This window comes from Etheostoma cragini, chromosome 6 (assembly GCF_013103735.1).
Source record: "Etheostoma cragini isolate CJK2018 chromosome 6, CSU_Ecrag_1.0, whole genome shotgun sequence".
In the NCBI taxonomy this organism is placed as follows: Eukaryota; Metazoa; Chordata; class Actinopteri; order Perciformes; family Percidae; genus Etheostoma; species Etheostoma cragini.
In genome coordinates, this window is record NC_048412.1 from 24,444,841 (window position 1) to 24,461,574 (window position 16,734).

Here is a 16,734-nt window from a genome sequence, read left to right on the forward strand (position 1 = left end):
CCCCCCCCCCCCCCCCCCCCCCCGGTATGACTGATTGTGCGCCAGATTAGCCTCTTTGTGACACTGTACACACAGACATGTACATGCACAGACATATATATGAAAGCAAACGTCCATGCACAATTCCTCAGGGATTTCAGAAGGAAAACCAATAAAGAAGAACATGCTGGATAAGCGTCTGTAAATAAATAAATAAACACAAGTAAATGAGCTTGATTTTTCACGGCTTCCGTCTCTCTCGTTCCCAGGGAGACCAAATTAGCAGAGACAACCGTGGAAGAAGAGGAGGCCTTAAAGTGCGGCACCATGGACGCCGATTCACTCCAAATGGTTTGTGACAGCCTCACTGCCTCCCTTCAGCGACTGTGTCTGGGAGCAGGTGACATCCTATTGTGTGCCACTGATTAAACTCAAGGATGAATGGATGGATGGGTGGATATATAGCAGTGGTACCCTGCCCACCCCCTCCCACCCTGGCTGATGAGGAACCCTCTCTATTATGCTCCTTACTAATTACAGAATGTTGCAGGGCCTTGGCTGGAAACTACAAATCCGAGCCGGCCGTTGTTTCAGAGATAGGACAGGAAGTGCGGAGGGGCGGGGGGCTGGGATGTAGGATGGAGTGGGAGACAAAATAGGAAACGAGCAGACGGGGGCTCCGTTAATGAGGTGAACTGCAAGAATAGAAAAGGTGAGAATCAATCAAGGGAGAGAGAGGAAATGGGGGTGGCCGGGTCAGACAATGTTTGTCGAAAAATGGTTGGGGGGGGCAGCAGGTAATGCATGGCAATTGGAGTCCGGGGAGAAAAAAAGGGCGTGCAATTAGAGTCAGCTGAAAAGGAAAGGGGTGATCAAAACGCATCGAGGGAGTGGGGCAAGAGAAAGTGTGAAAGATGGGACTGGAGATTCATAACGGCAGTAATGAAAGCGTAGTGTTTCCAGTGACACTTACATGAATGTCTTTGTTGGGCTTTATGAATATCAATGTGCATCACAATCATATCTCTACAAGCCTCAGAGCAGCTCCCTGAAATGGATGACGGGCTGATGGACTCATGATTAATACCAGAACACACCCAGTCCTGTGCAAAAACCTTGAAACTTCAAAAGGCCTTCTAACCGGTTTGTGCGTGTCTGAGATGTACTGAGGAGTTGTGTCTTTGCCTCTCCGCACGTGCCGAGCAAGACTGACGTCTTGCTTCCGTTTTCAAGAACAACAAAGCCGAACACAATCGGCAGAAACTGGCATAGTCAAACTCCCTAACAGCAATTCAGTCCCCCCTTAAATTGTCACTCAGAACTGCACTGCACTGTGATACATTTCACCACGCAGCTTCACAAATGGCTGTCTTTAAAGAAAAAAGAACTTGGCTTTTTACAGTGTTGCCTACAGTTAGTTGTAAATAGCGTTTTATCATTTCTCCCCCTACCCTGGAGAGAGTGGGAACAACCAGAGGGAAGGCGAGGCTTTGTCATGTAGTTTACATGAGCTGGAGAAGAGGTAGTCAGAACAATAGGACAGAGGGCTTTGAGGGAGGCGTGTGGAAGAAGAAAAAAAATCCGATGAGAAAAAAATGAAGGGGCTTGTATTTGCATAGCTCCTTGAGACCAGGGAGGAGGAGATGTGAGGCGAAGGCGAGCAGGAGTATTTTTAGAGCTGAACTGACAGAGGAAATGTGCAATGTTTATGATTCTTTGAGTCACTGTTTCTTGCCTCAAACCTTTCTTCTGAGGTGGGAGTTTCGGGCAGTTGCAGCCCCCACAACACCCAGCCTCAGCTCCTCTACTTCCTGTTTTTATTTTATTTTTTGGAGATTGACGGGCAGGGAGTCAGGGACGCTTGACAGGGTAGACAGACTCTGGCTAGCCACAACAACAAAACACGAACAGGAAAAGAGCCATTGATTTCCCTTTTGCTGAATTAGCAACGATCCTCTTGCCATTTTTTTCTATCTTTTGTCTCTGGCTAATGGCATTTTGAAGTTTTATTTGATAAGAGGTTTTATTCGATAGGATTCTCTATTTGTGCACTCATATTGTCTTTCAGAGCTTTGTTGTAGCTGAGATGCACTTAGCTTTGGCCCTTGCAACCAAAACATCCCACAGCACTTTGTATGGGTGCTGAATGTGAAAGGTAACATCAGGGAGGTGATTGTCTTGCACTGCAATGTTTTCTATCTGTCAGTCGACAGAATTTGTGAGTCCAAGGATTCATTTGGCTTCTGTGCTCACATTGATCATTGGAATCGTTGCATGTTGCTACTCCAGGGGATTAGCACATTATTGAAGCTGAAATGATTGATTTCTGACCACTTTGGGGCACAATAACTCTACTGCATGCTGAAAATCACAAACCCTTGATGTATTATCACAAATGTAAGTTCAACATTCACTTTACTTTTAGCTCCGTTGGGTCACCATCAACTCCTAAGGGAAATAGTAGGCTCTTTAGATAATAAATGCTTCACAATGTTCATTAGCTAGCCGCTAACTTAGTTTGTTTTGTGCCGGGCAGGTAGCGTACAGTGGGTTGATCAGATTTTTTTGTGTGCTAAATACAGGAACCCAGTGACTGGCTTGATAAAAATACCCGTCTAACTGCAGAAGGTAGTACCTAATATTGTCTGTCTCCCGTTTGGTGCTCAGCCAGCAGCATACAGTTGGAGTTTTCTGTGGTGAGAGAATAATTTTTAATTACCTTGCACGCCCGTTGGATTACTGCGATATCTCGAGATCACGCATGTAATGATTTTGTGTCCAAACAACCAGCGGCTCAGACCAGCCTCCCATGTGGAGCTACTGGCAGCTTACGGCGTGGTTTAGGTCTGTGTGAAGCCACGGAGATCCAACTGTTCATTCAAAACAACGACAGTGACTCCAAAAGAGGTTAGCATAGATGCTGCTATAGCATCAGATATATCAGAACTAGAAAATATTTCTTCATTGAAGGAAGAGCAAAGAACGGCACTGAAGGCTTTTCACGATGGAAAATATATTTTCAGTCTAGCTTCAGCAGTTTGACAGACACATTAATATTATTATTATACAGTCTATGCTCCTGTCTCATGCCCTCCTGGCTAGTGCCATCCCCAAGCTTCAACTTTTTGAAAAGCTTGCATCTGGTCCGCTATGTCTTCTTACTTTGATGTTTTGGCTGTTTTGGAACTAAACAGTACGGCAATCATGAATAATGAGTAATGAATACAATAAAGAAATCAGCAGATGTCTTAGTAACAACACAGTGGACTTAGCAGTTTTGTGTTTATTTGTGCAAGCGGGATTTATTCAGTTTGATGAATCTCTCCAAAACTATAGCTCAAATTGGCTGGCTTACACGGAGGGACTTTATTGTTATTTCAAGAGCAAATTGCTCCACAATATGAATACCGGTTGATTATAACTTATTTTCTTGGTAACCATTGTTGTATAATCACAATATTACACTTGAGGAGGCCTACATTTCAGTGAAGCGTCTTTCGGACCTCCAAATTAAACCCTCTCATGTAATGTGTAATATCAGCGTTAAACGCTGAGACAATTATAAATGTTTTATTACCACAAGGTTACATGATTGAGTATCACCTGTGACCTGAGCCAAGACACACCCACCAAATGAGAGAAAACACATTTCAAACATAGAATTAATATTTCTCTGAAAGAAGTTGCACATCGTTTCACAACGGTGCACACCATCCTGAGATTGAACGTGTCCCGGCTCTCTCACAGAATCACAGTGTCACGTTTTAAGAGTAGTGGTCCATCACACAAACTGGCTTAAATAATAAATACAGAGCTACGGGGGTCCTGACCCGGACATATTAAATATACATAACCACTACAGAGGAGTGAAGTATTGAGGATATCGCTCTCTCTCTCTCTCTCTTTCTCTCTCTCTCTCTCTCTCTCTCTCTCTCTCTCTCTCTCTCCCTCTCCCTCTCTCTCAATGGGGTCATAAATCAAGCTGTTCCACTTAGCACTCCCTCTAGAGGCCCGGAGAACTTCTGTTGTGTAATCTGGATGCAGCGTTTTTTTGTTGCATTTGTTTTCGGGGTCGTCTGCTATTCTTTTTGGATCGTTTCTATATTAGCAGCATGTTTATGTAATTGGTTGTATTGTGTGTATTTGCAGTGTTTTTGCTGAATGATCCGCATGTGGGTCAAATTAATGAAGTTGCTTTCTTAATTTCCTTGTGTTTTGTTTTCTTAAGTTGCAGGGCGTTCTTCACATACTTATTTGATCCACTGTTTATTAAATTATTCCATAATTAAAAGTGTTGGCGCTTTAGATTACTCTCATGTGGTTTTGAGACTTTATTGTCATGCCTTAAACACCAATGTAGAAGATGATCATACAAAACCCCACCTGCTGTCTACACTTACAGACATCACAGCCTCGGCAACAAGAAGCAACTGCACTGAATGATTTTAATGGTGTCTGACTGAGATCTCCCCCATATTACAAGACCATGTTACAAGGCTTTGATAGCACCATTGCTGTGATCAAACCCAGCAGCATGGGAAGATTCAGAGTGGATTAATGGAGGAGGACATTAATTAGGACACTGTGTTCTTGTCTTCATATCCATGTAGTCTCCCTTTTAAGCTTGCTCTCTTCCTCTCTCTTCCTCTCTCACGCTTTAGCTCTCTAGCCCTCTTTGCCTTTTTCATACTTTTGATCTTCTTAATCTGACAAGTAGAGGGGAGCGCTAGCCAGGCTGCGTTTAGTGGTAGTGAATACTGGTTTAGTATCATCCGTAGTTTATTGTGAGGAGTAGAGTTGAGGGCTCTCAAAAGTTCAGTGGTTAGAGGAACCATCATGTAAATGAGAGGACAAGACTGACCACACAGGAAAAACCACAGCAGTGGTTGTTGGTTGTCATTTTTTGAAATGGCACTCAAGAGGCTAATAAAAAAGGCTGAGGTGACATGAAATACGGCCGCAAAACGGAGAAGGAGTCAGGAGTATCATGGGTCTATTTACCTTGTGCTTTTCGGCAACGAGGAGGTGCTCCAACTGCATTATTTTGACTTATAACTCCTTTAAAATGGGAATGTGTTGCATTGTGTATTTTGGCATCTGTTGCTTGTGATCACATAGCAAACATATGATACAGCTCAAAGGACTGACCAAGCTGGAAGAAAATGAGATACTTTCTTCTCCCGCAGACTAACAAACATCCGCAACTATTTACAAAGAGGCGCTAATAAGCTCACTTGTCCTACACAGCTCTCAGATCAGCTGGTCATGTATTAATAGTCATAGCGACTGCTTGGAATGTGTTGTTATTTTTATTTCAGTCTGTGTTTGTGACAAAATGATTTCATAACAAAAGTTGCCAGAGTGGCAGTTAAATTGTGTGCTAATACAATATTTCTTCATCCAAAACACACAGTCACAATGGAGAATCCTTTGGTCAGTACAATATGACACACAGTCCAGTTTTGGATATAATGTTGGTTTCCCATATTCTCTTTTCTAATATTCATGAAGCTGTTTCCCTAGTCCCGCATTGGCAGACCTATTTCCACAGCACTGTGGAGTCATATCTGTCTCTTTCACACTTTCATTCCAGGATAGGAGAAAAAAAACGCTCTGGTTGTTTGAATTTCTTTAAACCAACCACAATCGCTTGGACACAGTGACGGTGCATGGGTCTGCAAAATGTTTTCAGGTAGGAACATGTTTTGGTGGAACATTTGCATCCCGATGAAAGAAAATGCCACATACAATATTAAATACAGTTAACTGTTCAACAATACAGTAATGTAAGCTTTTTAAATTAGCTGGATACATGGTTAATGAAACGTGAATGAAGCTGGAAACGTTACCTGTCTACAGCAATCCTGCCAGTCTGTCCCAAAAGGTCCCAATTAGATAGAAAATGCCATAACGGTAAATTAATCTTTATAAATGTTCAAAATTATAGCTCCTGGGCGCCTCCCTAGGGAGGTGTTCCAGGCACGTCCACCTGGGAGGAGGCCTTGGGGAAGACCAAGGACTAGGTGGAGAGATTATATCTCCAACCTGGCCTGGGAACGCCTCGGGATCCCCCAGTGGGAGCTGGTTGATGTGGCTTGGGAAAGGGAGGTTTGGGGTCCCCTGCTGGAGCCGCTGCCCCCACGACCCGACACCGGATAAGCGGATGAAGATGGATGGATGGACAATCATACCTGCCTTGTTTCACAATCCAAATCTTTTTCAAAACCTGAAATTTTAGCATATAGCTAAAAGTTTGTTGTTGTTTTGAAAAGAACAAAGGGTCATCCGGATCATCTGGTAAAGGATCATTGATCCAGATTAATCTTTCCTAACCATGATTTTTTGGGGTGCTTTCACATCTGTAGCTTACAAACAAACCCTCATTGTGATTTCATATCAACTGACAGGTAACTGATTGGACAATTTGGTTGGCTGCCATCTCGCTTCATTAGCACTGCATGGACCCACGCGGGGACATCAAATTCTGTACACTGACAGCAAGTCATTTTGCACTTTACTGAACGTTGTCTTCTCTGATGAGCCCACAGAAATAATTGATCATCAGTAATACTAGTCAAGATTGTAACTGGAACTCATATATCATATCATAAATAGTAACAAACAGATGCTTCTTCGCTAGGTTTCAGTCACTTTTTATTGGGGAACTGCTAAATTACAGTTTATATAAATAGGAAACATGCACAACACACTTATGCTGCTACGTTTTTGTGTATCGGGGAAAATCCCTGTGCTGATTCACGTAGGAGTTACCATGGTTACAAAAAAACTTCGCCTAAATATAGTCTATACATCTCTTGCAGCATACAGATTAAAAGACGGCTTTATTAATAGTTCACCATGAGCTGATTAAACAGTAGTTTCCATTAACACTGGTATGACATTTCTACCATGAAAAAGTCCTGTAGTTGGCCTGTGGTTTGATTTATTGAACTAAACCAAGTAGATGATACCTTAACTATTGAGCTGGCAAGAGAGAGAATGGAAATATGAGATGTTTTTCAACATTTTTGTGGAAATGTCAAAGAACACACAGCCAATGTGTCCAATAGTCTTTTGTTTGGTCAAAATATCCTTCACGAACTGTTTGAGCTTCAGCTCGACTGCTTTGGAGGACAGCGTCAGCTGAAAATGTTAACCCTCTATTTTGGAAATCCCCCACTATTCCTTTTCTTCCTTCCTTCAGTCCGTCCGTCTGTCCTTACCAACTTGAATCTTTCTAAGTGGGACAGAGAGGATGGAAAAAAGGGGACGAGAGAGGAAGAGAGAGAGAGAAAAACAATGGGCACTGAGACAGGATGTTAAAGCAGTAACCTCTGCTGAGAGAGAGAGTTCTTTTAATTGAGGGACCTGCACTGTGTATCTACACATACTGTACGTTCCATGTACGTACAGGATCCTTTTAGTCAAACTAGTTTAATGAAATAATCCACGCAAGCTGATGTCATGCGTTTTTAGGCTTTTTTTGTCACATTTACCAAACATCTTCTCACTATCTGCCAGCTGCCTGTCCCTTGAACACACTGTAAAAAAAGAGAAAAAAAAAAAACTTCACCACGAACCCTAACGAACATTCTTCCAGTCTATAACCGACAAGACGTGGGGTGGCAGTAGCATTGGGGTGGCAGTAGCTCAGTCCATATGGAGTTGGGTTGGGAACCGGAGGGTCACTGGTTCAAATCCCTGTATGGACCCAAAAAGTTGGGAGCGTGGATTGGTGGCTGGAGAGATGCCAGTTCACCTCCTGGGCACTGCCAGGTGCTCTTGAGCAAGGCACCGTACCCCCCCGACCGCTCAGGGCGCTCGTTCAGCTGGCAGCCCCCTCACTCTGACATCTCTCCATGTATAGTGCATGTATAGGTCCTGAGCATGTGTGTGTATTTCAGGCCTGTGTGTGAGTACTAACAAAAAGTGTGTACACAGAGTGTAGTGCAGTAATTTCCCCATTGGGGACTAATAAACAAATTATCTTATAATTATCCTATCTTATAAGACGGACTTGGTTGAGTCATGAACGCACATTATGGAAGTAGCCTACGTGCTAACACTGCTGCGGTGATGGCTCATCCAACTCAACAAAGACCGCTTTTTTAATATACAGTGTGTTCAGGGGACAGGCAGCTAACGAATAGTGAGAAGATGTTTGCTGTATGTGATCAAAAAATGGTGTAACCTAAAAAAAACGTGTGACATTGCTTAGTGCACCTTTAAATGTGTCTTGCGCCCGTGTGTAATAACTCACACAGCTGTTTACCTACTCTACACTTGCTTGTACTTGTGAGCGTCAGACATAAAAAGATAAACTTGCTAGCAGTATTAACTATGTATTTTGCAACATTTTGGCACATTTTAGTATAAATATGACTTTTTGGACCATACCAAGCTTACAAATGGACAGATCTGAAGAAGTGGAGTGGCTTGAAAGCCTCTATAGACATTTTTACACTTATTCTTATATAATGCAACTGTTGCTTTTGTAACCCATCAACTGCTGTGAACTTGTGTTGACTAAGCCTGTCCGTCACCCACAAAAGACAAAATTAAAAACATTCCAGAGCCACCATTTAACATGCAGGGGGCCAAAACTTGACGAGGAAAACACAATTTGAGTGACATTTTCCTTTTAAGTCCCTTTGCAAATGGCAATCCTGGGCAGGATGTCAGGTAAAAAAAAACTTCACTGCCTGGTGATCATAGATCTTAGTGGCTTGAGAAACACAGTACCATCATAGCTTTTATGATTTTTTTTTACTTACAAAGCAGAAAAAGCAATCACTATAGTGTTATGCTAGTGTAATATCCAGAATTCCATAAATCTTCTCATCTTCTGAGTATTAAATTAAGAAGTAGATTTTTTTAAATTACTGGTTAAAAATTTAAAAGCGACTGTAAAAAGTTAATCACACAAAGCTTTAAGTAGTAAATGCATTATTATGTGAGAGGTCCTTAAACAACAAAAGCTTAAAATTAGTTTTTGGAGACATTTGGAGATCATCTAAACCATTACGCAGTACCAACAAGGAGGCCATGGGTGCCAAAGGTGGAATTGCTTTCTCAACTCACTGAATTTGTTAAATTTGATTTGAATGCCCAAGGTCGAATACACAACGGAAAAGCATGCAGGACCGGAAAAAATTGGGGGGGTGATGAGTGAGGTGTGGAGGACAGGAGAGTATACAATAGTGTCTGTCTGAGATTCTCCGCCTCTTTAAGGCTCCGCGTTGCTCCGTGCTAAGCCGTGGCCTCGGCCAGCCTCGTCGCCGTATGGTCTCAAGGCCCGGTTACAGTCTACACACAAACACACACACGCACATACACACATTCACACACACACACACACACACACTCACACACACACACACACACACACACACATACACATTCACACACACACACACACATACACACACACACACACACACACACACAGGCATAGAGAAAGCTATTGCCATGGGAACCAACCCCTCTACGACTATGCCCTTCTTAGGAGAATAATAGGCACCAATCTTTTTCAATCTTTTTCTCTTTCATTGTCAGTTTCTCTCTCTTTTTCTCCTTTTCTGGTTGCTATAAGCTCACAGTCTTCTTCCCCACTAGGACTGTCTTCCTCTTTCCCACTCCTCCATGTACTGGAGCCAACACTCATGTAGTGTTAATTTTGTCACCTATTTTAAATTTAGTCTTAGTCTTACTCTTGGGCCAAATGTCCTTGTTAGTTTTAGTCATATTTAGTCATTCACATGTGTTTTTTGTTTAGTCAACAAAAAGTCTTGTAATTTTAGTCTAGTTTTAGTCAAATGAGAACTCAAGTATTTTTTTAAAATAAATTATTTCTGAGATTATGACAACCATTTTCAGTCAAATAGTGTTGTCAATTAAATGTCATAATTACCTGACAAAATACACTTGTTGAATGTTTTTTGTTGAATGCCTCTTCCTTTAGCAAACACAGTCGTACACAGACACATGTTCGATATGCGCCAGGGCTCCTGGGCTCTACAGCATGTTGTCTCACATACACATGTTAGGTAAGCGCCAGGGCTCCTGGGCTCTGATGTTTTGTTACCAGCAGTTGCATATATTTCTCGAGTAGCTCTGCAAGTTGTTTGACTCTAGCACTCGTTTCCTTGCCCGGGGCCAGGGCACATTGCTAGCCGCTGTAGCGGCTTCTGCAACAAGCTGAACCATGCTTCCTCCCTCCCCCCGCCCGGGCCACATCGTAACGGCTAGATGAAAAAAAGGCGACACGCCGAATCTCTAGATGAGCTACAGCCGAGCCACGCCTAATTAAACTACGCTTAGTGGAGGAAAAAATACTGGGAACCAAACAATTGGCCAGTTTGGGACAGGCTCCAAACGGGCACTGCACTAGTTCATCTCATGATAAAAAAGTAGAAATGATTGTAGATTTAATCTTAGTTTGCGAAACATTTTAGTCTCATCTTTTTTTGTCAACAATAATGCATGTAAATTTAGTCTTAGTCAGCGTTTTTGGACATTGGTGCAGTCTCGTCATTGTCTCGTCTTTCTCGTTTTTATGGGGTATTACGGTGGGTATGAGCACTGTAATTTCCATTTTAATGGATGAAATAAACTTGACTTGTCTTCGTCATGGAAGTTTCGGGAGTTTCATATGTTATGCTTAGACTATATACACGATGATCCACTTCCAGGATTGCTCCGGTGCCGCCGAAATTTTAATGTCACTCTTTTTGGCCGGCTGTCTGTTGCCTTCTACTTAGAATTTGTTTCTACTCTATGAAGACTATGGTTAACTAATCCTATCCTAACATGTTCCACCAAAACAAGTTCCTTCTTGAGGATAAAGGTTTAAAGTAATGCCATAGACCAGAGCAAGTTATTCTCTAATCCCGGAATGCTATGTGAACTAGCCATACCCTCTTCCACTGCACTATGGAGGAAGGTCTGGCATTGCGAGACTGTGTTATGGATAATCTATCCACACTGGGATTTGAACAGTTCTCGCCAAGTGAGAAGGAAAACAATATCTCAACCCAACCTGCACATACACAATGTTGGATGTCTTCCAGCTGCATCCAAAGAAGCAGGAGAGAGGAATACTTGGTAAAAAATAGAAAATTATTTGCCTGCCCTCTTTGCAATTCTTCGCTAAAACACTGAGGGTTTTAAAAAAAACTTTCCATGAATGACTCATTGCCTTCTTTGAAATTGCTCCAGGCAGGTCATTTTTTATTAAAGCCAGCTGAAACCAAGTTCTTAGGTTTTCAGACACCCTATCAACATGTCCGTGTTGAACATTACCCAATCAATACTGCTGCAATTTTCTCGACCACCCATTACAACAGGAGTCAATTTGCCTTATAGAAATAACAAGGGGAGGTGTTTTTTTTCCTTTTTTTTGTTGCTTCGAGGGTAAGCTACCACACATTCTGCTGGATATTGGTTCTGTTTTCCTTCTTGCCTGGAGGATTCATGCTGAAATTGCATCGTAGGTCCAGGGCAAGCCAGAGGCTTGAATAATGTAGTATCTTCAAAAGCATGATCATTGTCACCTAGCAGGAGAGTAAGGGGAAAATAATCTTTGCCCGAGATCTTGTAACTGAGCATTTCAGAGGGAAAAGATGTGAGACTTGCAGCAAAAGCTACAATCAAGATGACACCCTGTCATAAGAACTGCAAAACCCACACCTTATCTACCAGTGTGTTATTCAGGCGCATTTACTGCCAAAAAAAATGACTGCCAATAAGGATGCCAAATCAGATTTCTGTTCAACAAATCACACCAGAGTTCCCATCCAAACCATAAAAAATACCTGGAATTAAGCACCGAATGTCTCTAAAATACAGATAACTCTGCCAACCAAAGACTTACATGTTGTCTCTACCTAATCATTGTACTAACTTTGATTTCATAAGTGTAATATTAACCTGCCAGCATCTTAGTTTAAAATTAAATCATTCACATTTTTATATTTCATCATGTTCTAAATGTGAAGCTTGTCCAAGTGTTTTTTCTGGCATCAAACAGGAGCCGCATAGAATCAAAGTGAATTAAATTAAGATGGTTTAAAAATAACTACCTTTTCAATCTAATATACCCTACATAAAATGTTCTGGTATTTAGCTGTGTCTGTGGGTGTTTGTCTATACATAGTGAGTGGAGAAGAGTGCACATTAATGTTTTTACACCAGCCAACGTTTGCCAATTACCTTAATCAAATTTCACACGGCACAGGGGGATTCACTGTGCCCAGATCAGATAGCAAACAGAAGTTGATTAAAATACATGTTTGCTAAAAGACTGGAGAAAAAAAAAATCCACAAAGGTTCAGAAAATCCATGAAATGATAAAAGGGATTCAGGTAGTAAAACTCTGAATCACAATGACAACATCCAACATCTTGTGAAATCTTCACAGTGTTCAAGAAAATACTCTTGCAGTGATTTTAAAGAGTTGGTCCACCCAAATCTCAAATAGAATATTTTCTCATTTGCTTTAGTCATATTTAGCTGTGAGTTTTGGCTTTGTATGCGAAAAGTGTTAAAACTCCTCTGTTGAAGGACTTAATTTAATCGTCACAAGGGGTACTACTGGGAGTGTGTGGCTTTAAAGAAGTGGGTTTTCACTAGTCAGGAAAGACCTAAATTGTCGTTGAGTTGCATTATGGGACGTATGGGATCCAGTGAATTTTAGAGACTAGTCTATATCCACAACCTTCCACTTCCAGGATCGCTCCACTGCAGCTGGAAATTTCACCGTACGTCCTTCTTTTCTGCCACATGTCCGTCATCTACCCCTTCGCATTCCAAACTCTGGTGGATTATTGAGGACTATGGTTACCTGCTCCTCAGATCTAATCCAAGTTTTCTGTTCCTAGACTAAAACAACTTTTAAACATACACATGTTCCACCAAAACAAGTTCCTTCCCGAGGCTTTTTTGCAGCGGAACCAGGGCTCTGTCTGGCAATTAGTGCCGCCCATGATGATTGTGATTGATTTAAAGACATGCCAATAAACCAGTGCATGTTTTTCTCCCATCCCGGAATGCTGTGTGGATTAGCCAGACCCTCCACTACAGTGTCGAGGACGGTCTGGCAAAGCGAGACTAAAAGTCAAGATATTTGGTACTTGCTGCTTCAGGTCTGTCTCGTGTAGGTCCTCAAACTTAATACATGCACAGTAGTAAATCACTGCTGTATCTGTGTAGATGCTATCACGTCATTAATAAAGAGGAATGACTTTATCACTTTCTAATTAGCTGTCACCAAACATTAGTATGTCATTTGCAGTTACACATTTTAATAAATGATTAAAAAGCTTTCACCATAATACATTAAGTCTACAGTTTCAAAGGTTAATACCTTTTTAATAAATGGATTTTGTTCCTGATGCCCTGCAGCTCTTTTTAGAATGTGAGTGGTTAAATGATCCTTCAGAGGGGTCTTCCTTCTGAGCTAAATTAACAAGAAAAGTGGAATTTTGGAGTTGTTAATAACAGTCGTGAGTCAGTAGTTAGAACTCATAAACTCTTTGTTAACGGAGCCTTGTTAGAAAGTTGTGTATAATTATTCAATGCTGTGAGTAACATAAGTGAAAATCCATTTACCCTCATTGTATTGGGTTGGCAACATAAATCTCTATTGCAGATAATTCAAATCTGAGCAAATTAAACCAAAACTACCTGGATAGCAACATATAACTAGAAGTAATAGAAATTTAGAAAGTGTTTTTGTAATTTGGGTGATTTAGGCCTATAAAGTAATGTTTTTTTTTAACCTTTTGCCCTGTGTAATGTTTCCCTTTTTGACATGACATAGTATCATAGCGAAGCCCAAACCACAATTACTTCCACATTTCCAACAGCCGAGCTGCAGAGCAGTGTATAGTGCAGCCCTATGGGTTTCTATAGTGTTTCCTGTGTGTGTGTGTGTGTGTGTGTGTGTGTGTGTGTGTGTTTGTGTGTGTGTGTGTGTGTGTGTGCAAGTGCTTTAAGTGTGCGTCTGTATGTGTGTTCCTATGTGATCATGATCATGGTGTGTATGTGAAGCGTGTATGCATGCTCACGGTGGTGGTACTGCACGTGTTTATTGCATGTTACATGTGTTAAACTACATCAACCCTTTGATATGCACACTTGACATACCGCAGAAGGCTGTCTCTATCCCTGTGCATGTATGCGTTTGGGTGGACAGTGTTCATTTGTCAGTGAATCATACATGTGTATTTATGTTTTTATTTGTGCGTTTTGTATGTCATGTGTTACACATCTGTTAGTGTCTTTTTGTTTTATTGTGTTTCCATTCTGCCCATATGCATTGTGTTTTTTTGTAAGGTTTTTGGATGTGTGTTTATCTCTGTGTGTGTGTGTGTGTGTGTGTGTGTGTGTGTGTGAGAAAGAGGACAGACTGAGACAGAGGCAACTCCTGACCCACCAACACTGTAACGTTAACGCAGCCAGCCTGACGCTCCACTGCTCACCAGCTGGAACTAATTAACAGCAGTTCTGTCAGAATGAGTTCTCTCACTCCCTCACTCACTCACTTTCTCTCTATCTTACACTCACACACACACACACACACACACAAACATACACACTCTCACTCCCCTCTTCCCCAGATTTTCCTCTCTCTAATGCCCTCGTCGTCCTCCCCCCTGACTTCCCCCCGCCCTTCCTTCACCTCCTGCCATCACTCAACTTGTTTTTTCCTTTAAACCTCCTTCTCTCGTATAAACATGCATGCTTGAGTGAACTCATGTACCGCCGAACATATTCTAAGCATGTAAACATTCACTTGTACTGACGGATACGGATACATAAGCATGCAAGTTGCACACACAGGGAAACCCACACGTTTATCCTTTCTATGTACAGTACAGTACAGTAGCTCACAAATCACACACTCCCCCCCTCGCCTCACTAGTGGGTTGGTGTGGTCCTGCAAGCCGGACACATCTTGAAACACTGTCAGGGTCTATGATTGGATCCAGGTAGACATTTTTGGCATTCTCAGCCCCACTCTACCAACCATCACGCATGTGACTTCAAAACAACCAGACCTATTGACGTGTATGATGATTGGTCAGAGTGTGTGCGTGTTTGCAAGCATGTGAATATGTGAACGTGTGTGTGTGTGTGTGTGTGTGTGTGTGTGTGTGTGTGTGTGTGTGTGTGCGTTTGTGTGTGTGTGTATGTGTGTGTGGTGGTGGTGGATTTAGAGCTTGTTGTTGAAGACACTGCTCAGAACCCAAACTTGTGGCTTGCGGCAGCGTCTAATGAATCAACTCTCTGTGGCAAACAATTGCCACCATGCAGTCCAAGTTTACACTGGTGTCTGTCCAGGGAATCAGGCGCGAGTACTATCACACATCTGTTCGGAAGTTCAAAGTCATACACATGATGAGAAGCTGGGACACAAACAGGAAGCAAACATACCTGTTTCACAAATCACGTTGAAAAGTTCACTGCTTGGACACGAAGGCAGCAACTGGACCAGAGCTTCCAGCAGAGAAACGCATTCTACTTGGAACGAGGATGGAGGACGGGCTCAGTTCCTGTCCGATACGCTGACTGAGGTTGCTGTGGAGCTGGCTGGCTTAAAGGAAACACAATCCTCCGGCAGGCAACAGAGAAACCAGAGCGTCTACAGACTCAGCAGCAGCTTCAGCGGTTTGCTTCGTCTTCCCCCTCGCCACTTAACGGAGCTCAAACACACTTGTAAGCTCGGTGTGTTTAGGTCATGCTCAAAGTATGCCTGTATACCAATGTTCTGCAAGCTCAGGGAAACCACATCCTGTCACATATTTACCTCCCTCCCCTGTCTCTCCTTCCCCTTTCTCGCTCTTCAATCTATCTTTCTATGTGGTCTCTCTCTCTCTCTGTCTCTTTTCCTGTCTGTCTCTCGCTCCCCTGTGATTGTCTGAAGCAATTGAGCGCTCTGACCCAGCGTCTGTTCACCACAGCCTCTCTGCCTCTCTGCCTATCTCTCCAGCAGCCGCACCAGTTCCACTCGGCTGACTGAAGAATCCATCTGAGGAGAGGAGGGGGGAGAAGAGAGGGGAGGGAGAGGAAGGTGGGAGGTGAGGAGGGGGCTTCGCTGGGAAATACCAGAGTTAGAGAGAGGAGGGAGTAGGAGGAGGAGGAGGAAGGTTGGTGGGTGCTGTTTAGGGAGTGAAGGACTAAAGAAAGATGGGCAAATAGAAATTGTTAGTTTGTTTGTTAGAAAGATGTAGAAAAGGAGGAAGAAAGAAGTAGAATACTGTGTCATATACTCAATACACATATCCACACTGTGGAAAAAGTGTTTTTGGGAACTGGTGCTGAGTTCAACTAAATAAAGGGGTAAGGGGTACATTATGTCCAATGGTTGTTAGAGAGAGAGAGACAGAGAGAGAGAGCTGCACTTCCTGACAGAATGTGTGAGAGAGAGAGAGAGAGAGAGAGAGAGAGAGAGAGAGAGAGAGAGAGAGAGAGAGAGATCCTCAGTAATTCACTCCTCTGTAGCGGTTATGCATATTTAATATGTCTGGGTTTGGACCCCCTATAGCTCTGTATTCATAATTTAAGCCAGTTTGTATGAGGGACCACCACTCTTAAAACATAAAGTGGGATTCCTCTCACATCAACAACTACTACTTAAGTAACAACAACAAAGCCAACAGAGATCTATGTTGGTAGAGAGTAACCTTGCTTGAGGCAAACACAAATCACTGCTGACATCAGGGAAGAGGTTTCCGTCACTGTCTGCCTGTACCA

The 16,734-nt window shown here is 42.4% G+C and overlaps 1 protein-coding gene across 2 annotated transcripts in view; it reads right to left on the bottom strand.

The window, feature by feature from the left end:
* Positions 1-15,996, bottom strand: part of LOC117945674 (raftlin-like) — a 106,718-nt gene extending 90,722 nt beyond the window's left edge. For both annotated transcript variants that reach the window (XM_034873306.1, XM_034873305.1), the window contains exon 1: positions 15,415-15,996. The gene's annotated coding sequence lies outside the window, so the exon portion shown is untranslated. The remainder of the gene's footprint in view (positions 1-15,414) is intronic.
* Positions 15,997-16,734: the final 738 nt, after the last annotated feature.